The 27366-nt window shown below is 37.8% G+C and overlaps 1 protein-coding gene across 7 annotated transcripts in view; it reads left to right on the top strand.

The window, feature by feature from the left end:
- GAS2 (growth arrest specific 2) overlaps positions 1-27366 on the top strand; it is a 731425-nt gene that overhangs the window by 553483 nt on the left and 150576 nt on the right. Inside the window, exons 19-22 of one of the 7 annotated variants that reach the window (XR_008538008.2) lie at positions 4416-4539; positions 5372-5443; positions 5702-5774; positions 16385-19588. The gene's annotated coding sequence lies outside the window, so the exon portion shown is untranslated. Of the gene's footprint in view, positions 1-4415; positions 4540-5371; positions 5444-5701; positions 5775-16384; positions 19589-27366 lie in introns of those variants that run through there. The other 6 variants (XR_008538010.2, XR_008538011.2, XR_010147514.1 and 3 more) reach the window with 6 other exon arrangements.

Raw genomic sequence — 27366 nt, forward strand, 5'->3', positions numbered from 1 at the left:
AGCAGGTGAGTGATAACAGGCTTTAATCTTTTTAAAGCGTGCTGCAGGGTGGGATATTGGCGTTGACTGGGGTAAGGGTGATTAGGTTTTAATGAGATGGTAAGGGGTGCATGATCGGTCGCCAAGGAGGGAGTAGAGGTATCCTATACTTGTGGGTTAAGGTGGGGAGATACAAGAGGGAGGACGCAAAGGAGGCTTTGGATTGGGAAGAAGGACAGCAATGAGATGCAGCTGTAGTCCAGGAATAGTCAGGGAAGCAGATAATTTGGTTAAAATATCTCGCCCTAATAAGGGAACTGGGCAGGTGGGGATAACTAAAAAGGAGTGCTTAAAAGAGTATTGTCTAAGTTGGCACCAGAGTTGGGGAGTTTTAAGAGGTTTAGAAGCCTGGCCATCGATACCCACAACAGTTATGGAGGCAAGGGAAACAGGCCCTTGAAAAGAAGGTAATGTGGAGTGGGTAGCCTCCCTATTGATTAAGAAGGGGACGGGCTTACCTTCCACTGTGAGAGTTACTTAAAGCTCGGCATCCGTGATGGGTTAGGGGGCTTCCGAGGCGATCGGGCAGTGTCAGTCTTCAGCCGCTAGGCTGAGAAGATCTGGGAAGGAATCAGTCAGAGAGCCTTGGGCCAGAGTTCCAGGGGCTCTGGGAGTGGCTGCCAGGTGAGTTGAACAGTCCGATTTTCAGTGGGGTCCCACACAGATGGAACGCGACTTAGGAGGAATCCTGGGCTGTGGGCATTCCTTGGTCCAGTGGCCAGATTTCCGGCACGTGTAGCAAGCTCCTGGGGGAGGAGGTTCTGGAGGAACGCCTGACTGCTGCGGTTCAGGCGTTTGGAAATTCTTGTGTGCTGGAGATGTGGCTGGGGTTTGTCTCACAGTGGAGGCAAGGAATTGCAACTTTTTTCTGTTATTGCACACCTTGAAGGTGAGGTTAATTAAGTCCTGTTGTGGGGTTTGAGGGCCATATTCCAATTTTTGGAGTTTTATTTAATGTCGGGAGCAGATTGGGTAATAAAATGTATGTTGAGAATAAGACGGCCTTTTGACCTTTTAGGGTCTAGGGCTGTAAAGCGTCTCAGGGTTGCTGCTAAATGAGCCATGAACTGGGCTGGATTTTTATATTTGAGGAAAAAGAGCCTAAACGCTATCTGATTTGGGATAAAGAAAAAGGAGCATTAACCTTGACTATGCCTTTAGCTCCAGCCACCTTTTTAAGAGTAAATTGCTGGGCAGGTGGGGAGGGCTAGTCAGGGAACGAAACTGTAAGCTGGACCAGGTGTGAGCAGGGTAGGAGATAAAAAGATTATAGGGTGGGGGAGCAGAGGCTGAGGAAGAATTGGGACCTAGCTTGGCCTGGCGAGGAGGGGAGAGGTCAGATGGGTCTGTAGAAAAGGAAGATTAGAAAGACTCAGCGACGCTTGGGGTTGGGACCGAGGGGACAGGTGGGAGGGAAAGAAGGAAGATTTGTGACGAGTTGCATTGGGCACAGAGACTAGGAAGGGACTGATGTGTAAAAGATGCCTGGACGTCAGGCACCTCAGACCATTTGCCCATTTTATGACAAGAATTATTTAGATCTTGCAGGATGGAAAAATTGAAAGTGCCATTTTCTGGCTATTTGAAACTACTGTCGACTTTGTATTGGGGTCAAGCGGCATTGCAGAAGAAAATAAGACATTTAGATTTTAGGTCAGGTGAGAGTTGAAGAGGTTTTAAGTTCTTAAGAATACAGGCTAAGGGAGAAGGAGGAGGAATGGAAGGTGGAAGCTTGCCCATAGTGAAGGAGGCAAGCCCAGAGAAAAGAGTAGAGAGACAGAGAAGGGGTGGGGGGTTCTTGCCCTCCAGAAAAGCAGAGAAGGGGTTGAGGCACAGAAGCAATTGATTGGGGCACAGAGATACGAAGTCAGGGTGCGGAAATAAGGGATTGGGGCACAGAGATAAGAGATTGGGGTGCGGAAATAAGCGATTGGGGGGTTCTTGCCCCGTAGGAAAGCGGGACTTGCCGCTAAGGTGAAGGAGAAGGGGTTGAGGGGTACTTGCCCCTGCCCCAGAAAAGCAGAGAAGGGGTAGAGACAAGGAGAGAAGGGGTTGGGGTACTTGCCCCTTCCCCAGAAAAGCAGAGAAGGGGTAGAGACAAGGAGAGAAGGGGTTGGGGTACTTGCCCCTTCCCCAGAAAAACGGGACTTGCCGCTAAGGGTGAAGGACCAAGGCAGGCGTCCTTGCATGGTCTGACACCCTTGAAACGAGGGTGAACAATCAGAGAGGTGTCCCTGCAATGATTAAACACCGCAGGAAGCCTGCCTTCCCAGTCCATGACCGGCGCTGGAGTTTTGGGTCCACGGATAAAACGTGTCTCCTTTGCCTCTACTAGAAAATGAAAGGAATTGAAATTAAGAGAAGGGAGAGATTGAAGTGTGGCACCAAGATTGAAAGGAGAAAGAGGTTGAGGGATAGTGAGGGAGGTTGGAAAAGAGAGTAAAAAGAGGCCACTTACCAGATTTGAAATTGGTGAGATGTTTCTTTGGCTGGTCGGCCTGAGGACCTGAGGTCGTAGGTGGATCTTTCTCACGGAGCAAAGAGCAGGAGGACGGGGGATTGATCTCCCAAGGGAGGTCCCCCGATCCGAGTCACGGCACCAAATTTCATGCGCATCCATGTGAAGAGACCACCAAACAGGCTTTGTGTGAGCAACATGGCTGTTTATTTCACCTGGGTGCAGGTGGGCTGAGTCCGAAAAGAGAGTCAGTGAAGGGAGATAAGGGTGGGGCCGTTTTATCGGATTTGGGTAGGTAAAGGAAAATTACAGTCAAAAGGGGGTTTGTTCTCTGGCAGGCAGGAGTGGGGTTCGCAAGGTGCTCAGTGGGGGTGATTTTGAGCCAGGATGAGCCAGGAAAAGGACTTTCACAAGGTAATGTCATCACTTAAGGCAAGGACCGGCCATTTACACTTCTTTTGTGGTGGAATGTCATCAGTTAAGGTGGGGCAGGGCATATTCACTTCTTTTGTGATTCTTCAGTTACTTCAGGCCATCTGGGCGTATAGGTACAAGTCACAGGGGATGCGATGTCTTGGCTTGGGCTCAGAGGCCTGACAGTATTTATTCTATTTTTTTAACTTAAAAAGTTACTTTTTAATAGTTTAGTTTAATCCTTAAAAAAAACTCTTGGGTAGTAATTACAGGAACTATTATAAATAAAACTTCATTTTACACAAGGGAAAAGGGAGATTTAGCATGATTAGATAATGTTCTTTTGGTAATAGAATTAATGTGAACAGAAAAAATGACCTAAAGTCTCTTGACACTAAAGCCCAGGCTTAATTCATTATTTCTTATTAAATCCATATAGGAGAAGAAATGCTTACTGCCAATACCATGACAGATAACAAATTATCGGTGAAAATGTTTAATTAAAAATGCTAAAATCATCTTTTGGAATGCATTTCAAAGTTGACCCTATTATGAAGCTAGATTTATTCTTAGAGTTTTTAGGTTAAATGAAGCAAGTAAAATATGGTGTTAATTATAGTCTAAAATGGTGTGAAAATGTACATTAGAGATGACTAATTCATGGGGTTTCATTAAGATCTTAGATGATTTTAACATGAAGTAAAAAACCCATCATCTTCCTTTGGGCCATAGAATTATTTTTCCCCTAAACAATTTCTCCATTTTCACATACACAATTCTGAATTGAAATGAATCTCTCCCATTCTTTATCTTTATTTTCCTTCTTTGTATCACTATTATGATATGTATCACATCCTGGATTATATGAAATATTCATCTGTTCATCTATTCATTGATTCAACAAATACTATCTGCCATGTCCCAAGCATTGCATTAGGCACTGAGATAGAGATGTAAATATAACCAAAACATTAGGTGTCTCTATGTGTTCTTTATTATGAGAACAAGATACACTGTGGGCTGAGACTATGCCATCCCCTCTTCTTAGTATCAAAACCTCTCTGGGATAGCTACAAAAAATTAAAGCATCAAGTGTTAAGTTGGATATTTTAGGTTGAGGACAAGGTTGAAAAATATGGGGGAGAATTTTAGGAGAGAAAAAAAGGTATTTTACTATTTGTTTATGTTGAGAATAATTGTCATTGTTAGACAGTTGATGCAAAGTTTTACTTTTGATGTAAATTTTGTTGGAAAATATTCAACATTTCTTGCTGATATATTTGCAAACTATTTGCTCTTCACAAGAACTCTAAAGCTCAGTGACTTAGAACTTCAGTAATTTATTCCTCCTAAAGCATCTGTAGGTCAGCTGGTTCTGCTGATTGAAGCTGGGCTCTTCGTGTGCTCAGCTCCAAGTTGTAGATGAGGTCTATATCTGCTCTGCACATCACTTCTTCCTTCTTAGGCCAACACTGACTGAAGTATGTTCTTTTTATAATTAAAGGCAGAAGAACAAGACCAACTATGCAAGCATATTTCAAACCTCTGCTCACCACATTATAATCTGCTAATATGCCATTGGACAAAGCATCTCACATAGCCATATATTGTGTCTCAAGAGTCAGAAGGTATGACCTGTCACCCTGAAATCATGACAAATGTATAGATGCATATTGACCTTGTTTCTTATCATTAATAAAATACAAACACATAGTAGAAAACTGTTGTAGGCTAACTATAGCATGAATAGCCACTTAGTGGTAGCTATATCAACATACTCTGCCTGTCTCTCATCAGAGACAAGCTTTTTATGCTCCTGCACAAAGCCAAACCCTCCAGATGTGTAGTGTTCTACTATTTTTCTCCCTACTTGAGAACATTTCTCCAGTAGTTTTACCATCTCTCTACTATATCATAGTTCTTCACTCTCTATTGAGTCATTCTCATTGGAAATCAAATACATTCCTCATTAAAAAAATTCTTCACATTTTAAAAAACTTGTCTTTATGATTTTAGTTCAGTTGTTCTGCCTGCAGTCTCTCTTAAACCTATTTCAGGTTTATATGTATATTACATACATAACAAGTAGCAAGTTATAACTATCCAAAGGCTCTCCTATCAGCATGTGTGCTAATTGTGAATTAAAAAATTTAACAGTAAAGGCAGGAAAATAAGAACATTAATAATAAGTAAATGGAGAGTGTTAGTTTTTTTTCTGCAGTCAATTAAGTCCTACAAATGTTATGGATTGTGATGGCTATAACTGAAATGTAGGGGATATGCTGGACACCAGTAGATTCCATATGCTTGGCTCTGATGGCAGATAGGAAGAATGATGAAAGATCATGAACCTGACTCAAATAGATACTCATGTGTGCACGTGGACACCTGTGCATGTGTGTATGTGTGTATGAGTGTACATGTGTGTGTGTCATATAGATATATCCCTGTGTCTTCTAGGCATGTATCTGAGTATGCAGAGAAGGGACTGAATGAATATGCCCAAAGATGTGTAACACTCATTGTCTCTGGGTGAGTGAGATGTGGATGTACTTCTTAATTTCTTTTTCGTAATATACCTGTATTTTCTGTAATGTATATTTCTTTGTAATATACAAAAGTAAAATTTATTTAAATAAAAGTTTATGATGTACACATATACTTAGTGGGTTATTGATTCTTCAAACAGGCAAATTAGTCTATGTGGTAAACTTTATTTCAAAAAAAATGGATATAAGGATCTCTCAACTCACATACTCTTACCAAGTGACCTTGACAATTCTTTCATAGGGAGATGAAGAAGAAGTATGGAAGAAGTAAGTATGGAAGAAGTAAGATGAAGAAGAAGTATGGAAGAAGTAAGGTAAGTGTTTAATGAGACTGAGTCATGAAAAGCATTGCAGCTTCTTGGATTTCTTAAGTCAGTCTTGGAACTCAGCCAGCATGTTATGAGAAATCCCATGTGCCTTTCACAGAAGCTCAAATGAAAAGAAGAAAACCGCTCACACTATTTTACCAGCCAAGTGAATAAGCCACTTTGAAAGTGGGTTCCTCAGCCTAGATGAGCTGCCCATTTGATGCTGCAGAGAGGAACCTTTCTCACTGAGTTGCACAGCAGTAGATAACCAGGGTAGTCAGTATAATCTGGTAATTAATAGCTTGGATATTGGAGATAAACAGATGTCAATCTTGGCTCTACCACTTATCAGCTCTGTGACCTTATGCAAGTTTCTTAGCCACTCTGGTTCTTCAGTTTCTTATTTATAAAATGAAGATAAGAATGATATACCTCTCCTAAACAAGTGATGAGTGTAACTAAGATAATTCATATAAACTACAGAGTAATAGTTCAATAAATTGTAACTGCTATTTTGTTATTCTGTTGTTGCTAATGTCCTGTAATGATGTTGGAGGAGAATGACCAGTATCACTTCTATTCATTATACTCATGTTTAGATTAAAACACAGGGAGACTAAATAGGAGGGCATTTAGGCAAGTGGCAGTAATAACTCTAATTCCTATCATTAATGTGCTCAGAAGTACATTAGTCTCTACCAGAAAAATGTTCTGAGATGTACTTTGTCAACTGTCATAAGCGGCTGATTGCTCTATTAGGTCTCCTGAGAATCTGAAGTCCTTGCTTCTGTGTTTTCCTAGTTGGATAAAAAAAGAAGAGCAACAACTCTTGAAGGAGAAAGTGATTAAAGATAACTCATTAATGCATAAATGGTTGGGCATCAGTGACCAAGCAGGAAAGCTGTCTATGTAGAGATTTAAGAATACACACCACAGTATTCTTTCTTTTCCCTTACTAGTATAATCGGCCATCACCCTGCCCACCATGGATAATCAAACACAAATATTCTACATAGAGGCACTATGATTTAAGTGGCAAATTCCAGCACAAGGGCTTTACATTTCTCCACATATAACACCTACACTTGACGTTAGGTTCTTTTTTTTTTTTTTTTTTTTTTTTTTAGCTATAGAGAAATATATATATATATATTTTTATTATACTTTAAGTTTTAGGGTACATGTGCACAATGTGCAGGTTAGTTACATATGTATACATGTGCCATGCTGGTGTGCTGCACCCACTAACTCATCATCTAGCATTAGGTATATCTCCCAATGCTATCCCTCCCCACTCCTCTCACCCCACAACAGTCCCCAGAGTGTGATGTTCCCCTTCCTGTGTCCATGTGTTCTCATTGTTCAATTCCCACCTATGAGTGACAATATGCGGTGTTTGGTTTTTTGTTCTTGCAATAGTTTACTGAGAATGATGATTTCCAATTTCATCCATGTCCCTACAAAGGACATGAACTCATCATTTTTTATGGCTGCGTAGTATTCCATGGTGTATCTGTGCCACATTTTCTTAATCCAGTCTATCATTGTTGGACATTTGGGTTGGTTCCAAGTCTTTGCTATTGTGAATAGTGCCGCAATAAACATACGTGTGCATGTGTCTTTATAGCAGCATGATTTATAATCCTTTGAGTATATATCCAGTAATGGGATGGCTGGGTCAAATGGTATTTCTAGTTCTAGATCCCTGAGGAATCGCCACACTGACTTCCACAATGGTTGAACTAGTTTACAGTCCCACCAACAGTGTGAAAGTGTTCTTATTTCTCCACATCCTCTCCAGCACCTGTTGTTTCCTGACTTTTTAATGATTGCCATTCTAACTGGTGTGAGATGATATCTCATTGTGGTTTTGATTTGCATTTCTCTGATGGCCAGTGATGGTGAGCATTTTTTCATGTGTTTTTTGGCTGCATAAATGTCTTCTTTTGAGAAGTGTCTGTTCATGTCCTTTGCCCACTTTTTGATGGGGTTGTTTGTGTTTTTCTTTAAATTTGTTTGAGTTCATTGTAGATTCTGGATATTAGCCCTTTGTCAGATGAGTAGGTTGTGAAAATTTTCTCCCATTCTGTAGGTTGCCTGTTCACTCTGATGGTAGTTTCTTTTGCTATGCAGAAGCTCTTTAGTTTAATTAGATCCCATTTGTCGATTTTGTCTTTTGTTGCCATTGCTTTTGGTGTTTTAGACATGAAGTCCTTGCCCGTGCCTATATACTGAATGGTAATGCCTAGGTTTTCTTCTAGGGTTTTTATGGTTTTAGGTCTAACGTTGAAGTCTTTAATCCATCTTGAATTAATTTTTGTATAAGGTATAAGGAAGGGATCCAGTTTCAGCTTTTTACATATGGCTAGCCAGTTTTCCCAGCACCATTTATTAAATAGGGAATCCTTTCCCCATTGCTTGTTTTTCTCAGGTGTGTCAAAGATCAGATAGTTGTAGGTTCTTTTTTGAAAGATATTGCAGGACTTTATATGGTTATACAGTAAACATACAGGAATATGATCCATGTTTTACAGTTTCCCTAGCTGATTCACTGATTTCATAATACTCATGGGAAAGGCAAAATGCTGTGTTGCCACTTAAACAAAGCTACAGCCATGTCTGGTGCTATATGCAAAATAAGTATCTAAAAAAGCCCCTTTTTAATTGAGCTTGGGAAATTTTGTGTATAAAAATAATATCAAAATTGTGACACAAACACAGTGAGTGTGTTAGAAATAACAGAAGATTTGGAGACAGATGGACCAGAGAATGAAATCTGGCTATATTGTCTGTAGTCTGAGTGGCCTTAATCTAGTGATTCTAATTGTAAGCATATTTTCCCTCTATAATAGGTGCAATAATCTGAAAATCTGGTCATTAAGCTAAAACAAAAGAAATTGGGTAATGTCCCAGCCTGGGGTGTGGCACTTAACAGATATTCTATAAATGGTGGTGGTCTTCTTCTTCCTACTTTTAACAATATTTTACATGCTTTGAGAATGACACCACACACACACACACACACACACACACACACACACACACGAAATTTATTTTGTTGTTGTATGGTTAATAGCTTTCCAAAATAATCTTAGATCTTTTGAACGAATCTCAAACAGGCATCTTGAACATTATCTGTAATGTATTACAGCTGGTGAGTTCATTGGACATATATTTGGTTGAACCATAGAAAATTGCTATTTTGAGGTAAAAGTGTCTAATATTCAACAATTTCATAGAGTTCAAGTAATAGATAACATTGCAATTGCAGATAGAAAGTTAGGGGAGGGACATATAATGATTTTAAATAATAAACAAGATTTAGATAAACTGATTGTGGGGAAGTCTTTCTAGGGAACAAACTTGCCCTGGTCACAGAAAGACTATTCTGATGGAAGAAGTCCATTACTGCTCACCTGGTGTTTCCAGTGGCAGAAAGAATAGTCAACCATTTTTGCTAAGCCAATATGTCCATACTCCAAAAAAGAAAATCACTAGATACTTATCAGGAGCTGCTTACATTATTTTTATTCATTTTGATCCACTCTGTCTCTGGGTACTTAATAGAATATTGCAAAGTCACTGATCACTTGTTATTCACAAATAATATTTGTATTTGCTCGATGGTCAGTTCATTAAGGAAGTATCATTAAGACCATTGCCTCATTCAGTCAAGTTTTCTACCATAATTTTCAAGGTATAAAGTATACTCCAGCATGATATAGGGCTAATCACCTAGCTGTGTATAGCAAGAACAGAATCACAGACAGAATTGTTTGGTGTATTGCATTAATTCAATATCTTAAGTGTGAATGATGGCAAGCCTTAGATAACAGGTCTGACGATGGTAGGTAATGAGAAAATTTATTGTAAGGGGAGAATACAATGTTGATGCATGTTGCCATGTACAATGAAAATAATATGAGCTTTGGGGTCAGAAAATACACTACCTATATTTGTTTTATTTGTTTCCCTTAGTATACTACTTCTGAGACAACACATCAGCAATCAATTATTTAATAATATAATTTTAACATAGCTTAATGATGAAGCCCTACAACTTTTTTTGTTGTTTTTAACACAAAAAATACAACAAAACCTATATTATAGAATGGATAAGGCACGTTTATTTTTCTGAAGGTTTTCAAAGGATATGTGGTGTATTATCTCAGGAGATTCCATTTTCTCCCCAAAACTTTCTCTGAATTTATGGCATTGAGAAGGGCCTTAAGTGTATATACCTGTCTACCTCAAAATGCAGCCAAAAGAAAAATGTTTGTTTTAAAGATAGATGTATTGAAGCATTCATGGTGGGGGAAATGAAAAATAAATTAATTAGTACAATCTCTGCCTTCTAACCTTATTAATAAATAATGTTATAATATTTTGCTTTTAAACAAAGTTCTGTAACTTCAGGAGTGATGCCAATTTAAATAGCAATTGCATTTACTCCAATAAACAGACTTAAAAATTAATTACCACAGTAATTTTATCAGTGATTTTAAGAGGTTATTTTAAATAGTCTATGAAATTGAAGAAATACAAATCAAAAGCATGAAATCTTATGTATTCTCAGATACAATAATTTATTGCTCTTAGGATAGTTTTATTTAACCAAAGCCATCTTTTCCTTCTGATGTTACATGAAAGTTCAAGTAATTATTTTCTTTCATTTATCTATCTAAGAAACCACAGAAGGCCCAAAATTCATTACAAAGTGCTAATATTTAACAACTCAAATAATTGTTCTGTACAATTAGCTAAATTACATGATTGATTTCTTGATTAACTGTATTTACAAGTCTTTTTCCTCTTTGTACTGTGCTATTTTTTGGTCAAATTCATTCAAAAAAGTAATGCTGCATGATTCATTAGGAGAAATAGTTGTAGTTCTTGGTTTATGTGGTTGATTCATTATCATGTGTATTACTTGTAATTATTTAAAAATGTGTCAAAGATTTTATTCAACTCATTAATTAATGAGGAAACCAATAAGAAGATAAAACTATTCTCCACAACATTTTGAGAAATTGGGTTTACATGATGTTTTTCTCTAAACAGGACTAAGATTTCTAGATAAAAAAATAAGTTCATGTGTTTCAGAAAATAAAACATAAACTTCAGGATTATCTTTGCTACGAGACAGAAGAAATTGAATCATACAAGTTTAACATCTACAACTTCCACAGTTTTAGCCCTTAGTTAACAAATATTTGCATATACATTCCTCCAGTTACTCTCTATCTCATCACCTTATTTATCTCTCTCATGTCACTTAACATAATCTGTAATTACATGTTTATTTGTTTACATATTCAGATCCAATAGAAAGAAAGTGACCTATGTATCTCACCTATATATCCTCAGGTCCTAAAATAGTGCTTTGCATGTAGAAGATGCTTAATAAATATCTGCCTAATGGATGGATGGATGAATGGGTGGATGGGCATATAGTATGCCCATAGTTATAATAGCAAAATACTATGAAAGATATTTTGATAAGTTTTTGTTATTTGACCTGCCCTTTTAAAGACTCTGTATTAGTCTGTTTTCACACTACTGAAAAAGATACATTGAAGACTGGGCAATTTACAAAAGAAAGAGTTTTAATGGACTTACCATTACATGTGGCTGGGCAAGCAACACAATCATGGTGGAAGACAAAGAGGAGCAAGTCACATCTTACATGGATGGCAGCAGACAAAGAGTCAGAGCTTGTGTAGGGAAACTCCCATTTTTATAACCATCAGATCTCATGAGACTTATTCACTATCATGAGAACAGCATGGGATAGACCTGCCCCCATGATTCAGTTACCTCCCACTGGGTTCCTTCCATAACACATGGGAATTGTGGGAGTTACAATTCAAGAAGAGATTTGGGTGGGGACACAGACAAACCATATCATTCCGCCCCTGGCCACTCCCAAATCTCATTTCCTCACATTTCAAAACCAATCATGCCTTGTCAACAGTCCCCAAAATTCTTAACTCATTTCAACATTAACTCAAAAGTCCACAGTCCAAAGTCTCATCTGAGACAAGGCAAGTCCCTTCCACCTAGAAGCCTGTAAAATCAAGGGCAAGTCAGTTACTTCCTAGATACAATGAGGATACAGGTATTGGGAAAGTACACCCATTCCAAGTAGAAATAATCGGCTAAAACAAAGGGGCTACAGGCCCTATGCAAGTCCAGAATCCAGTGGGAAAGTCAAATCTTAATGCTCCAAAATGATCTTTGACTCCATGTCTCACATACAGGTCATGCTGATGCAAGAGGTGGATTCCCATGGTCTTGGTCAGCTTCACACCTGTGGCTTTGCAGGGTACAGCTTCCCTCTTGGCTGCTTTCACAGGCTGGCCTTGAGTGTCAGAGGTTTCTCAAGGTGAATGTTGCAAGCTGTCAATGGATCTACCATTCTGGGGTCTGGAGAATGGTGTTGGCCCTCTTCTCACAGCTCCACTAGGCACTGCCTCAGTAGGTACTCTGTGTGGGGGCTCCAGCCCTACATTTCCCTTCTGCACTGCCGTAGCAGAGGTTCTCCATGAGCGCCCCACCCCTACAGCAAAACTTCTGCCAGGGCATCCAGGTGTTTCCAGACATCTTCTGAAATCTAGGTAGAGGTTTCTAAACCTCAGTTATTGATTTCTGTGCACTCACAGGCTCAACACCACATGGAAGCTGCCAAGGCTTGGGGCTTGCACCAACTGAAGCCACAACCCAGGCTCTACATTGGCCCCTGTTGGCCCCTCTCAGCCATAGCTGGAGTGGCTGGGATGCAGTACACACAGCATGGGGACCCTGGGCCTGGCCCATGAAACCGTCTTTTCCTTCTAGGCCTCTGGGGCTGTGATGGGAGGGGCTGCCATGAAGACCTCTGACATGCCCTGAAGACATTTTTTTCATTGTCTTGGGGATTAACATTTGGCTCCTCATTACTTATGCAAATTTCTGCAGCTGGCTGGAATTTTTCTTCAGAAATGGTATTTTCTTTTCTATCACATTTTCAGGCTGCAAATTTTCTGAACTTTTATGCTCTGTTTTCCTTATAAAACTGAATGCCTTTAACAGCACCCAAGTCACATATTGAGTGCTTTGCTGCTTAGAAATTTATTCTGCCAGAAACCCTAAATCATGTCTCTGAAGTTCAAAGTTCCACAAATCTCTATGGCAGGGGCAAAATGCTGCCAGTCTCTTTGCTAAAACATTATAAGAGTCACCTTTGCTCCAGTTCCCAACAAGTTACCCATCTCTATCTGAGACACCTAAGCCTGGATTTCATTATCCATATCATTATCAGCATTTTGGCCAAAGTCATTCAACAAGTCTCTCTGGAGTTGCAAACTTTCCCACATTTTCCTGTCTTCTTCTGAACCCCCCAAACTATCCCAACCTCTGCTGTTACCCAGTTCCAAAGTTGCTTCCACATTTTTGGGTATTGTTTCAGCAGTGCCCCACTCTACTGGTACAAATTTACAGTATTAGTCTGTTTTCACACCACTAAGTTCCTCTCATGACATGTGGGAATTGTGGGAGTTACAAATCAAGATGAAATTTGGGTGGTGACACAGCCAAACCATATCAGATTCCTAGAAAAATTTCCCTTTTCCACTTATTCTTACACTTACACATATTGACATTACTGGTTAGGTTAATATTTCCGTGTCATAACTCTTGACCTGGAACATTTGTGTTCATTTAAAGCAAGTCTAAATTCATTACGAAAACTTTCTTTCTTTTTAAAATATTTTTAACCTTTTAAAAAACTTTTCATTTTCTTTTAAGTGGTGAGAACATGTAAGATATATTCTTTTAGTGAGTTTCAGTTATGTAATCGAGTGTTATTAACTATAGTCCCCATGCTTCACATTAGACCTTCAGAACTTATTCATCTTATAACTTAACAAATTATAGAGGATTTATTCTGCATGTTTTATATTTTAAGATAATATACTTAATGAATGCACAGTCTTTCTTAAAAGTTCTTCTGGAGAGCCAGGCACAGTGGCATGTTCTATAGTCCCAGTTATTTGGGAGGCTGAGGCAGGAGGATCCCTTGAGTCAGAAGTTCCAGGCTGTAGTGTGCAATAATTGTGCTGTGAATAACTACTACACTCCAGCCAGAACAACGTAGTGAAACTCCATCTCTTAAAGTTATTTTGAGTTTTTCATTATTGTTCTACATATTCTTCCAAGTTGCATCAATTAAAAAAATGTTTTCTTTGAAACTGAAATTAGATTTTAAAGACTTTGATGAATATGTATAAGGTCAAAAAGTCATGATGTCAAAATGGAATGTTTAGAACCATAAATAATTATTAAAAGTATAAATTGATAAACAACTATATGCATTTACACTGAATTTTTCCAGATTATTAAAGTTCATTAACATGCAAGATCCATGAGGAAAGGATCTTTTTTCTGCACCGTTGTTTCCTCAGAACCTAAAGCAGTACTCACATATTTTAGGTGTTCTATAAATGTGTGATTAGATAATTTTTCATTGAGTTTTCTAACGTTAGATCATCACAGTCCATCTTGTCTGCCATCATTGAAAGATAACCCTTCCCCTCCTCCAATGAAGCATATTTATAAATTGTTTCAATATTCTGGTTGACTTTTTCACTGTCTGCTCTGACTTTTCTGAAATCCCAAGCTCTGCCAATAGATGAATATAATGGTTAGGGGCACAATTATAGAGAGGTAGGTTTGAATTCCACTTCTGCTAATTCTAATCTGTGTAATTTTAACGCATGTCTATTCAGTATCATCTATACTATTTCAGAGCGTACTATAAATTTCTTGAAATATTTGAAACTAAATTGGAATCCCTTTGCAGTTTTCCCTTAGCAAATGTATAATTTGCAGTTAAAGAAGAGAGAGAAAAGTTATTTTTACTATGTATGTAAAAATTCCAGGTACAGTTAAGCCATTTATACAAAGACTTCAGCTGCAAAAGAAAAATGTAATCTGTTAAAGAAAATGTTTTATTTTAAACTCAGAAAGATAAAAATAAAACTTAATTTCTTTCCAACAATATCTAACAGATTGTTAAAATTATGAAGACAAAGTAGAGATTGTTGCTAGGACTCTGCTAAAGGATCCTGTTCATAATATGACTAAAGCATTGTATATTTTGATAACAGAATACATTTCAAAGTTGTCCAAATAGTACATGGGATTTATTTACTAATAAATCATCTTTAACAAACTATATATATTAAAATGTGACCACCTAACCTTTTATTCTAGGCCAGTTTCATACCGATTATTCTTGTTTTGTTTCATTTGATGGAAAATTATGCTACCTTAGTGAGAAAGAGCAATAAATCCCCAGCAAATAAGCTTTGGAATTTTTATATAATTAGGTATACTTTTATAAGCCTATGCCAACTGATTCCTAATACTGAATAAGCTAATATTAGCCTTGGTATAAAGAGGCACTATATACAGATAGGGTCTCTGCCTTCATGGAGCTTAATGTTCACTGGGGAAGGGAAAACACAGTCAATTAAATTGTTGACCATGTGGGGGATGGGATTACCAAGGTAATAGCTGAATATTGCTTGGACTTGGATTTAAGGAGGGACAAAGAGACAGGGGAATATTTTCATTGTTTGTCCTCTTGATGGTGGTAGCAGCCCATCTGGAGCAGCTGCTGTGAGGATGCCAGCAGTAGCAGGGGAGGCATGGCCAGGGCTGCATGCTCTGGGAACTGGGCTGGGAACAGGTGATTCAAGTAGGAGCCCCATACCCTACCGAGTTGGTGGGGTGGGAGCCCCTTGCTCCTGGGTGCAGCTGCAGCTGCCCAGACACAGCTCTGGACCTGGGCATCCCTGCACTCTCAGGAGCCCAGGAAGCTCCCTGCTCCCACAAGCTCAGAAGTGCCTACTCCTCCTCCCTGACCTCTCCTGCCACCCATCCTGGTGCAGAGCAAAGCTGTGGCCAAGCCTGGGTGCTGGTGTGACCTGGCCGGGTGTGTATGCACTTGGGGCAGCACTGACACACCAGCCCTTGCTACCTCGGTCTCCTCCAAACTTTGGGCTCCAGTGAGCCCAAAAGGGAGGCCAGGAGGCTGAGAGTGGCTCAGCATAGGCCTGCAGGTACCTCTCAGTGTGGACAGCATGGGCACCACAGACAGTATGTTGATGGCAGGCAGGAGGCAGACAGGTCCCTGGGGGGGGAAGGGGTGGGTCCCTGGTGAACCCCCACCTTAAAGCCAAAGATGTTCTGAAGCCTGGGGGCTGAACTGCCAGTTCTGGGTGGAGTCAGCAATCTGGAGTGAGAACTTCCTTAAGACTTTTGGCTGATTAAATGGTGCTTATTTTAGTCCTGCCCATGGCCACCCATGGACCAATCAGCATGCACTGTCTCTTGCCCATGGACCAATCAGCATGTAGTTCCTCTATTCTGAGCCCATAAAAACCCCAGACTCAGCCAACTCAGGCACTCATTGGGACTACCTGCCTGAGGATGTGAGCTATGTACTTCAGGTCTCCTCTACGCTCCTTGTGATTAACTGCCTGTAGATAGGAGCTATCCACTTTGGGTCTTCTCTCCTCTGATAGCTGTTTGGCCATCCAATAAAGCTCTTCTCCACCTTGCTCATCCTCCAGTTGTCTGTGTAACCTCATTCTTCCTGGACACGGGACAAGAACTTGGGACCCGCTGAATGATGGGAGCAAAAGGAGCTGTATCATGTTCCTGGCCAGCTGGCTAAACTGCAGATGGTGACATGCTCCCAGACTGTGGGAGTGAAGAGTGGCAACCCTTCTGGCGGCCCAGACCTTAGCATTTCCCAGGCAGAGCTGCTGTAAAACTGTATCCCTCTCGCTCTTTGCTGGCACCAGACAACTGGCCCACACAATTGGAAGCAACAGTGGGGCCAGGCCAGCCCAGGAGCTGTGGGCCAGAGTGGGGTGGTGGGACTGAAAAAGCTGTTAGACAAATGGGCTGAAACATGCCCCAACTCTTGCCATGCTGCAAGTGTTGAGGAGAGAAGAGCCGTCACCCTGCTGGGATCCCAGAACTCAGGGCTCCCCAAGCCAGGAATGTGCCATGCTGTAACACCCTCTTTGGGGCTCTGGGGTTCCTGGTGTCTCCAAGCTTTTGAGTGTCACTGCATTCTCTTTGTCAAGATGCTGGTGCCCGCAGCAGAAGCTGCTTATTGTACGTGTGGTCCAGCCACAGCCTTGCACAGAGCTGGCACCTGTGCTGGTGCCTGAAGCTGCCCCCCTGCTACAGAAATGAGAATTCCTGGCTGAGCACAGTGGCCAGACCTGTGCTTGCTTGCTTACACACCTTTTGCCCCTCCGTGCCTGGCTTGCCCTTTAGCAGGCATGGGATCCGGGCCAGAAGCATGAACCAAGTGCAGCCTGCTGGGCTGAGTGGGCTGAACAAGCCAGCCAGTGTGAGTAAAACTCAAGCAGAGGTGCCACCAGCTCTAGAGGTTTCCAGTTGGTGAAGCGACACTCTAAGGATCCTGTGACACTCTGTCTCTTGATGATCTGAAATTTCCATCTCCATGTAATTAAAAATATAAAAATACATCCCAATAACTTTAATTTTGGCAGGTTATGAATGTGAAATTAGGGCATGGTGGCATGCTCTTGTAATCCTAGTAGCATTTTGGAAGGCTGAGGCCACAAGTTCAAGGCTGCAGTGAGGGATTAATTATGAGCTCCTAAATGATAAAATTACTGTTGTTAACTGTTAGAGATGTTGGTAATTACTAGCTATGTTGAAAGAATGACTAAAAATGCATTAAGCATGAAATCATTATTAAGCTCAAATGGGGCATATTTAAAAGATGAAACATAGACATCAAAATAAAGAAAAGATGTAGTTGATATGTCTTAAATTTGCTTTTAGTTTTGTATGTTTTCCTTTTGAAATGATAAAAACATATCCAATAAATAAAGTTGATAACTCTCCTTTGCTTTTGTCATATATAATGATTTTTCCAGATAAACAGTTTGATTGTGCAACTACCATAGAATTCTAGGCAGTGAATCAATTTATTCAGGTTTCATTTTAAAATGCTTTGTTAGTATAAAACAGATAGGTAATATATACTTGTGTATTTTTTCCTCCTTTGTGTCAAGAGCTGTATAACTGACTAATTGTGCTAATTTATTAGCTTTAGAACCCTGCAGAAAGAGAGTGCTTCATAGAATGATTGCTTTATGAAGCATAAGGAGAAACGGATGAACATGTGAACAGTGAAAGATCTTTTCCATGGAACTGTGTTCATCCTCTGATTAAAATGAATTGTGTAAAGTTGTATATTGTATTTCACCCTTAGCATTTGGAAATGTGCATGTAATTTTGGTTTTGGTGCTTCATTACAATAATGCATAGAAAGAAAAAAAGTATTTATAGAATATTGCAAAAGCAAATTTGTAGGATAAAATATGTCTGGCCATGTGTATTAGATACTAGTTAACTCATATCATTACTTCATTGGTACTTCACTAAATTATGTCACAAAAGCAAATACAAGATTTTCCAGAGCATGCTTTTGGAAAAATCTGAAGTTTTATTGAGGACTCATTAATTTTGCCTGTCCCATAACTTACAATTTATTTCACAAGCATTATAAACTTCAGATCATTCAGATATTGCATTTTAGTATTGTAAATTATAAGAATAGATTTAGAATGCATACTTTTTGAGGATAGGTTGCTTTCCTTAATGAAAGTATCATATTTTTAGTTTACAGTTAAATTTAAAGAATGGTTTATTATTTGAGCTACGATTGCAAAAACTTTAGATAATACATTTAAACTTGGCATTAGAAAGAAAAAAAAACTTTCTAAATAGAGAAACTTCAACTTTTCTATTTTTCAACTAGAAATTTATACAGTTAGAATGTTTTTAAAGAAAAGGTTTTATCTGTAAGGGAAGTGCTTACTGCCAACATATTTCACCACAGCTTAAATTCTCAAGAGGACATGTCATCCTTATAAGCAAACCATTCTGATTACATCAATCACATTATATTACCTTGGGTGACTGACTTGCATGAGAAACCAGCAGTTATGACTTGAATTGCAATATGCAAGACAGTAAAAACCATATTTTACTTTAAAAGTATATTAATGTATTACTTTTCCTAATAAAATACATTGAACATTTTTATCAGTAGCCAGGAAATTATAGAACTAGGCAGTTGTATTCCTGAAGCACTTTCAGTGTTCATGATAATTAATTTGAGAAGTAGACTCTTATCACACAGTAGCATCTGTTGAACATTCTTGTTTTTGGTAAAATTAATTTCTGACTGATGCATGAAATAAATGATAAGGAACATAAATTCAGCTCTTTACTGTATGACTCATATAACCTATGACTTTTTGGGGGAAGTTTCACATAATGGGAATACATTAAGAAATGTTTTAAATAAAAACACATATAACTAACATTTTCTCTTAGATCTCAGGCTCTATCTCCTACTGTTTCAAAGCTCTATAATTACAAATATTTTAATAAGGTCAATGTTAGTATATTATAAAGTCATGAAGTAGTCATATACTGAAAACTAAGTTCATTGAAAAATTTCCCAGAGGGATTAGGTAGAACCTCAAATAAGATAATGTTGTTTTCTCTAAGGTTCATTTGCCTGAGATTACTGGCAATCAGGATTCTAATTTGGAACTAAATTGTCAATCCAAATGTACTAACCTGATAGACTGAGTCTCATTACCACCCTCTGCAATGTGGAAGCCTGTTAAATGTGAATTATACATTTCACAATCAAATGGTCCTTTATTTAATCTACCTTCAGAACTTGACTTATTTTGATAATTTTACAAATATATAAGTGAATTAACATACATTCATTTATTTACAAAGCATTTTAAGAGTTACTAAAAGTGATCCCATTTTGGAGAATAGCTTAAAATAATTTCTAATAGGCTTTTAGAGTGGTAAGATTGCAAAAGGCTCTCTTTTCCAAAATCTTTTTTATATTTTCTAAATTTACTATATATAAATATAATATTCTGCAAACGAAATATGTTACTTTAAAAAGAAAGACTATTTTTAATATCCTGACTTTCAAATAATGGGACATTGTAAGGTTATGTACAAAAAAATAAAATATTGAAAACTTTGTATTTCTTTAGCTGAAAAGAGATTATCTGGTTAAATATAAGCAAGTGTATGCTTGAGAGATTCTCACTGTCTGTAAGGTTCTGATAGATATTTAGATCAAGGAAAATTTAACCTGGAATAACTTTCAAAAAAATCTTAGAAACAATGAAATAAACTTACGGTTGAAGTATGGAGTATGAACTAAAGCGGTTGTCAGGAAGATCCTTCAGAATAATATTTCTGAATGATTGAAGAAAACTAGAAAGCAAGAGTGTGCATGTGGGTGTGTGTGAGTGTGTGTATGTGTGTGTAAGATAGAGACAGAAAGAAAGAGAAAGAGAGAGTGGGAGAATTTAAATAATGGAAGGTTTCCTTAGATTGAATCTTTAGGTTATCTGTTTGTCATTCTGAGTGATTCTCTGAGTAACTCCTGAAGACTGAATTACTCTATTCTTTGAATAATTGGGAATGGGCATAGATCATATTTTGAATGTCTTCATTCCTTCCTCCAAGTCACAAATCTAAGACAGTTTGGCTATATAAATCTGTTTAAATTATTATAGTTATTCTGAGTGGCATCAAGTCTGTAAATACAATGAAAAAACCCAAAGAACTTCTTACTGTCTAAAGGATGATTATGAAGCTCTATGTACATAGCTCCCATACTGCTTAACTCATATTATTACTTCATTGCTACTTCACATTACTTCATTGCTATTTGAACTGCCCACAGTTCATAATATAAAAGAAAGAGAATCCGTCTTACAAGTTGTATTGAGATTAGAGGTAATATTGGAATGCCAACAATCAGGCAGATTTTTACAATCATGTGTCTAATCAACAAAAGTGGCAGGCTATTAATGAACTGCACAGACTATTTAGAAGCCTAAGACCCTGTCCCTGCCCTGAAAGACCTTTAAAACTAATTGAGGAGCTTGTATCTGGTTCACTTTTTGAGAACTTGCCCATATAAGTGATATGCCCCAGAGCTTTATTTGTATCTTCATGTTACATAATTAGATAAGTGAATCAGAATTTCTTTCTTTTAGAAAAATATAAAAATATTCAGCAATCTGAAACCACAGCCTGATAAATAGCTGGCTTTTGGAATTAAGCTTGTAAAGTTATATGATTATTCATGATAAAATTTTAACTTTTGACATAAGTTAAATAAGCTTAAATAAAATTTGTTATGAATTTAAGGATGTGTATAGTGAAGATAATTTTCCTGTTAAGTAATCTTATAGAAATAGTTCAATGGCTTTCCCCCATGGCATTTTCTTACGTGTTTTTACTTTCAGTAAAATTTTATAAACATTCCGCTATTCACATATTTTTTAAAATCTTGGTTAGTTCTGCTATTTTCAACCTGTTAGAAAAATCTTGGTTGGTTTTTGCTTAGTGATTAGCTATTCGAATCAGGTTTCTTTGTGGATTCTAGTTTGCCCCTGTTTCTCTTGAAAAATATATATAGATATATACTTAGATATAAAATATTTATACACACACATATATATGTATCTATTCAATTCATCTGGTTTTGTCAAGTTGAATTATATTTTTGAAGAACAGTTTGTCTTCTTAAATTATTGTAGAAAATAGTTGTGATATGTAATTGTACTGTTAGTAATCAAATATATCTAGGTACTTAGATGCATATATAGGGGATTAATACATACACTTACTAATTTTGGAAATTCTACCATCTCACCAACCATGGGTTAGGCTGGGCTTGTCCCACATCCTCCCAATTTTATCAGAGGCCTTGTCAAAAAAACTGTTAAAAAAAATTTGCAACAGGTTAGCTATAACATCAACTTCCTTCATTTTAAAGGCCTAGAGAACTCATAGTTCTTAAGAGTAACATATTCAATTATATTTTTAATTCATTTCAGAAAAATTTATTTGAAATGCCCAGTTTAAATGCAACTTCTTTGAACAGTACTTTCTCCCTACCACAGCAGGGATATGGTATAAATCAGCAGTCCTCAACCTTTTTGGCACCAGGGAGCAGTTACACGGAAGACAATTTTTCCTTGTACTAGGCGGTAGGGGGAATGGTTTAAGGATGGTTCAAGCGCATTACCTTTATTTGTGCACTTCATTTCTATTATTATTACATTGTAATATATAATGAAATAATTATACAACTCACCATAATATAGAATCAGTGGGAGCCCTGAGCTGTTTTACTGCAACTAGATGGTCCCATCTGGGGGTGATGGGAACAGTGACAGATCATCTGGCATTAGATCCTCATAAGGTGTGGACAACCTGCGTTCCTTGCATGTGCAGTTCACAATAAAGTTCCCATTCCTTGAGAATCTAACACCACAGCAGATCTGACAGGAGACAGAGCTCAGGTGATAATGTGAGCAATGGGGAGTGGCTGTAAATACAGATGAAGCTTCGCTTGCTTGCCTGCTGCTCATCTCCTGCTTTGTGGCCTAGTTCTGAATAGGCCATGTACAAGTGCCATTCCATGGCAAAGGGGTTGGAGACCCCTGAAATAAATTGTCCAAGAACTACATAGATGTTCCCCATTTAAGAGAACAGATCATTAAATATCAATATGTGTTGGAAAAATTCCTGAGATTTCTTCCCACTCTCTTCAATTTAACATTCTCTCTGGAGTTAGTAAAGATCTCAGGCTATATACACATGATGCTGACTATGCACTAACCAGCTGTGTTACATCCTGAAAATTGTTATCTGCTAAGCATTGTTTTCCACTTCTGTAAAATAAAAATCATGAAATCTACCTCATGAGAGTTTTCTGGGAATACAGTTAAAATAACACTTGTGAAGAGCATAATAGAGCCTTTAGACACAAAATATTAATATGTTTTGACATAATCAAAGGAATAATGATGTTGATCTTCTAACTAAAATAACAATGAAAATTTTCCTATTGTGAGGTAATACACTGACCAGTCTATACCATGTTTCCACCTCTTCTTATCAATGATTAATTTCACTTCTTTTACTTCTAATTTATATTGTGAGTTCTCATGAGTTCTCTCTGATCACCCTTATGTACCTCAGGGCCCTCTAACCAATATCAACTTTCTGGGACCTAAAACTTTGAGGTCCACACCAAACTGAGTGTGATTCATACGAAAAAAAAATGTGGCCTTAAGTTATCTCTTTTGAGCAGATGTATCTCTTTCCTAACTGATAGATCCATTAAATCTCTCTCCAAATTATTTTCACTTCTCAAACACAGTGGGACACTACTCTTATTACTTGATGAAACACATTTTTTTATTATGTCCGCTCTAAAAAAGAGATGATTGGCAATACAAACAGGAAAGCTTACGTGAAGACAAGACCATATATCCCTCATCCTTTTTCTGTAATAAGATTAATCCCTAGTGACATTATTCATGAGCTTATGAAAATTTATCATTACTTGGAAATTCTTCCTGCAAGTTCAATACCTTCAAAACCTTCATATTTGTGTGCTTCTCTTAAACAGGAAAACAGAATTCCCACTCAAATGCTTTGGCAAGGACTGCTTCGGAGCCATAATAATAGTTGTATTATTTTCATTCATTCTCAATTCTATTCTCCTTCTAGTTGGTAGCAGCACTATTTCCAAACATTTTCTTTCACTAAAGAGTTTAAAAATTAATTACTGTTATGTAAGGTGGAACTCTTCACAGGTGTACTTCACCGTTGCTCACTTTCTGATAATATACACAAAAATGTCAAAATCCTCACACCCAAATTAGAAATTCTAGAATTTAAGGATTTTGTTTTAAAGCTACAGGGCTATTCATTTTCTTACTAAATCAGTTATGAGCCCAATACATATTGTGATTAATGTTCTCGTATCATCATTATTTAGAGTTTAGAGAGAGACAGAAAATACTTCTCTAAATATCAATGAGATTATATGGTTTTCCTGTGTTTAGCTTATTTCACTTAGAACAATGTCCTCTAGGTTCATCCTTGTTGTCACAAATGACAGAATTTTCTCTTTTTTGAGGTTGAATAGTATTTCATTGTGTAAATACGTATATCAAAACATCATATTTTGCTCCATTAATGTATATGATTATGATTTGTCAACGATAAATAATATTAATAATAAATGCTTCTCATATCTGTGCTTACTAAAGTTTGGTTCAACTATAAACATTCCTTGAAGATGGATCTAGTGTCAGTTCAGAGATATAGAGAGCTGGAAAGAGAATCACTTCTACACTTAAAAACTGTAAATGAATGATTTTCTTGAACCCAACATAAAGCTGAAGTTAGAGGGCTACCCTCTAACTCAAAATCTGGGAAGTGGCAGAGCCTAAAAGAAGACACATGACCTGAGCATTTGCTTACCTGAGATAAACACTGTCATGCCACATAAAGAGTGATAACAAGAATTCACCTAAAATTTTTTAAGCAAATGTCTAAGTTCTAAGTAAGATGAAAGCATTTCAGGGCTGCAGATACAGATGAATTACACTCTGTTGCAGACTTTCCTCTGTGAATGTCCAAGCACTTTGACGGAAGAGTAGGGAGAACCATGGTAAAGCTGCTCTGGTGGTATTTTAACCTTTGTGGGCCATATGATCCCAGCCACACCTACTTAGCCCATCCATTTGTATCTGAAAAGCAGTTGTAGACTTCTTGATACATGGATGTGACTGTTTTCCAATAAAACTTTGTGGATTCATACATTTGTATTTCATGTAATTTCTATGTTTCACGAATATTGTTTCTTTTGATTTTTAGAACCACTGTGAAATGTAAAATAATTCTGAGCTTCAGGCTATACAGAAACAGGCAGTAGGTTGGATTTGGTCAGTAGGTTGTAGTTTTCTGACTACAGGAGATAGTTTCTCCAACATCTGAAATATTCACATTCTAAAAAGAAATGCGTAAGATCCACATAATTTTCTACTATAGCTGTGACAAATTACCACAAATTGAGTGACTTAATGTAACAAAAATGTATCGTCTCACAGTGCTGGAGGTAACAAGTCTGGGCACCATGTAGCTCACTTGGGATTCTCTGCTCTGGGTTTCACTGGGCTGAACTCAGCATCAGCATGGTTGATGAAGGCTCGAGAGAAGAATCTGTTTCCAGGCTTAATTCAAGTTCTTGTCAGAATTCAGTTCCATATAGTTGTAGGATTGAGGTCCCTGTTTCCTTGCTGGCTGTCAGCAGGAAGTCTCTCCAAATCCTAGAAGAGAATGGAACCATTCAAGTCTAGCAACACCAAGACAAATCCCTCACACACTTCAAATCTGACTCCTGCCTTACCTCCCTGAAGCATCTCTTCTTTCATTTCTCTTCTTTTTCATTTCTCTGAATTATGCTTGCACTTGGATTTTTTTTTGGCTAATCTAGGAAAATCTCTTTCTTAAAATTTAGAGTTACCAAAATTAATTCCATCTATAAAGTTCCTTTTGTCTTGTAAGGTAACACATTCACAAGCACAACCCTGGAGATGAATAGAAATCATAAGAGGAGGAGTAGATGTCAAAAAGTCCATGATGCCACCACAAGCTAGTCCTCCAGTCTTGTCAAGTTGCTGAGAGATCCAATCCTTTCACCTCACCCTTTTCTTACAGCAGTATCTCTCCGCCTAAAGAGGAGTAAGCACAAACATGTAAACTCAAATAAACTCAATAAACCCTTCTATTAAAACTGAACATGAGCGTGTTTATTACCATCATCTCTGCCAGATAGTAGGCTGCCTGTTGAACAATCTCACACAATGGCAACATGGATTTTACAGGTCAGGAATATAAGCGAAAATCTGTGAACTGTCACAAGAAATAATTTTAGTAAATAGCTCTTAAATGTACCAAAAATATCATTTTGCACTCCAACTAAACAGTTAGCAAGGGTCATTATAACTGTACTGCTGGAAATAAAACAGCTGTAACGGTGAGAATTTATGAATGCCTCTCTAGTTTGGGTTTCTAAAGTGACCTGTAATGATTTTTAGGCCAACTGAGGTTTCATGGACCAACTAAATTGAAAGCAACAAATGAAAGTTAACTCCTAGCTTTGTTTTATCTAGGTATTCTGTAGAGTCAGATAATTTGTTTCTAAATTACACTGTATGCCACAGTGATGAGAATAATTCTAAATATATTATAGTTTCCAACTACACACATATTTTTGATTACAGAAGAGTAATGTTATAGAGAATGATCGCATGGTAGAACATAAAGAGCATTGTGAAAAATTAGTTCTGTTTTCCTTTATGGCCTTGGATAAATCTCACACAGTCTGGACCTCTATTTTCTGACTCATAAAACTAGAATGACACCTTGTATTCACAATATGCTTCCCAATAAAACTTTTAAGCTGTACATTTGAGGATAAAGCACTCATAAGCACATCGAGGAAGTCAGACATAATTACAATGCAATCAGTACTTAGAGTATAATGATATCTCCTAGTGTCTATGAAAATATTCACAATGAATACACTGTTCATTGGGTTGACCTTCAGCTTGTGTCTGTGTAGAATTCTTTGCTCTCCATATCCCACTCCCTCATATACTCATTAAGCAATATTCTTTCATGGTCCAGTAAACATGTTTGCTTTTTGATGCAGACTCAACAGGGTGCTGTGCCTCTTGCTTCCTCTTAGCAGTTATACCCTGCTTTATGACCCACTGGGCCCTAAATTTATTACCTGACATTTGTCATTGCAGCAGATGTGTATTTGAGTGTGTCTCCATACATAGAAGTAAATAATTTATGAAACAGAAGTATGCACATCAATTGAGATTTTAAAAAATGTCTAAAATGTTGCTTTCCAAAAAATGACTTAGCATAATTGTCACTTGGTGAGGATAATCTTAAGAAATGGCGGGCGGATCACGAGGTCAGGAGATTGAGATCATCCTTGCTAACACAGTGAAACCCCGTCTCTACCAAAACTACACAAAATTAGCCGGGTGTGGTGGCGGGCGCCTATAGTCCCAGCTACTCAGGAGGCTGAGGCAGGAGAATGGCGTGAACCCAGGAGATGGAGCTTGCAGCAAGCCGAGATCTCGCCACTGCACTCCAGCCTCCTGAGTGACAGAGCAAGACTCCTGTCTTAAAAAAAAAAAGAAATATATGTTACTAAGCTCTATGAGTTAATTTTGTGTAATTCACAGTTGATATCTGTGTAAGTGTATTTACTTTTAATGATTCCTAGGTGATTCTGAGGTCACTCCAGGTGGAAGCCATCATTACAGGTTTTCTCTTTCTGATTTTATAGAATATACAGATGCTTGGTGCCAGCATTCAAGGTCTTTATTTTTCCTGAATGTAGTTTTGATATTTTATTAACAGTCTAAAATGACCAATGGTGGAGGAACAAAAAGGTTTTAAATGACAGAACAAACAACTCCAATTTTCTATTTTTTTACTGTAACAGATTTATAAGTAATTCATTAAAACAATCTAAAAATTCAAAAACAAAATATTCAATTACATGGAAATTTTACTTTTATCCATTCATTTCAGGATTTATTAAACAGTTGAATTATTAAAT

Source organism: Pan troglodytes, chromosome 9 (assembly GCF_028858775.2).
Source record: "Pan troglodytes isolate AG18354 chromosome 9, NHGRI_mPanTro3-v2.0_pri, whole genome shotgun sequence".
Lineage (NCBI taxonomy): Eukaryota > Metazoa > Chordata > Mammalia > Primates > Hominidae > Pan > Pan troglodytes.